Source organism: Labrus bergylta, chromosome 4 (genome assembly GCF_963930695.1).
Source record: "Labrus bergylta chromosome 4, fLabBer1.1, whole genome shotgun sequence".
NCBI classification, from domain to species: Eukaryota; Metazoa; Chordata; class Actinopteri; order Labriformes; family Labridae; genus Labrus; species Labrus bergylta.
Window position 1 is genome coordinate 7,258,040 of NC_089198.1, and position 1,677 is coordinate 7,259,716.

Here is a 1,677-nt window from a genome sequence, read left to right on the forward strand (position 1 = left end):
GTTTTCTAAAAGAACGGACTTATAGCTGCACATTAGAAATGTATCTCATTCATAAAAGTATCCACTGTTTCAGCCAATACCATTCTCCTTATTTGACTGTTTAGGTGTCGCTCTATTGTACTTAAAAAAAGAACGGCCTTTTTGCAGTTTCCACTAACGAGCCTCAGCCAGACTTAAAAAATAACCTGATAATGACTGCAGAGTATATCAGTCAAAAATCCAAACGTCTCTAGTTGAGATATTTGTATTCACTGTTGCATCATTACTACAAAGTTTGATTAAACCAGTCTTCACTAACTACTATTGGGTCTAAATTCAAACATCTAAACCATTTATTCAAAGATCACATTTAAAAAGGTGTATTGACACATTTCCTTAAGGTGGTGAAGTTTAGTGGCACTCTGACGCCTCCCTGTGGTTTCTCAGATTTTGACAGCCCTGTATTGCAGGTGCTCACCTCAAGCTGCCTTCCCACATTAGTGTAACCACTGACCTGAGAAGGGACACTTAACCAGCCTCAGCCAGAATATGAACATACCTGATAATGAATGCTTTGTATATTTTATTCACTGTTGAAACATAACTACAAAGTTTGATTTCACCAGTCCTGAGCCTACTTACTTGTGCCTGATAAAGAAGTGAAGGTGGGTAAACTGTAGTGTTGCAGTGCTCAAAATCGGTCTGGATCTTTAAAAGGTCTTGCTCTCTTCTCGTAATCAAAATCATTTTTACTCGGCCTCATCTCGGTCTCGGATTTTAAAGATGATGATTGTTTTATTTATATTTATAGTCTTGGTCTTATCTCAGTCTTGCCCTGTCTTGGTCTTGTCTCTGTCTCTGAGCACTCTGATTTCAGGTTTGTCTTGGTCTCAGTTCGTGTGGTCTTGACTACAACACTTGGTAAAACATACACTGATGAAACACAAATTTAAACTTCTGCGTACTATTTTATTGTACTTTTGTATGAATTCTCCGAAGTCTAACCTCTCTATTGCAGCATTACGTCTTTTATGAATCTGTATGTTTTTTGTTTGTTTGTACACTGTCTGTGTTGTCTTCTCCTTTAAAGCACAAGAAATCTTTTTTCAGTTATACAAAACAGCTCTATGAAACTGTAGATTTCAGAGGAAACCAAACATGAAGCTTTTCAATGTTTGCTTCAACTATTGTGAGCTGTAAGTTATTTAAAAACATCATGTGGTTGTTCAATGTTGTGTTTTAATCTTAACTGCACGATAAAACTCAGACTGACAAACTCACTGTCCCTTTAAGAGAATTCATCACATGAGTGAGGGCAGCATGGTAACCCCTCCCTATTGCTCAACTCCACTCTGTGCACACATTTCCTGGTTCCCTCTCGTTCACTAATATACGAGTGCAAGATAGGTGTAACCAACAAGTGAGCTCCACAGCCCCGTGCAGCGTGGATCAGCAAATGAGCAGCGACAAATGGACACTGAGGTATTTTTTGTAGGTGTACTACTTCTACTACATATCCAAATTCTTCCATTACTTGGAATCAAACCGACTGTTTTAAGGGGAGGCTTTTCAAGTTACACAAAAGTAGGAATCAGTCGGTTTGTATTTGAAACAGGATTATGACTTCAATCTGAGGTGAAGTATGTTTAAAGACAATATCAATGATCTGCTTGATCATCAGTTTGACCATCTGATAGT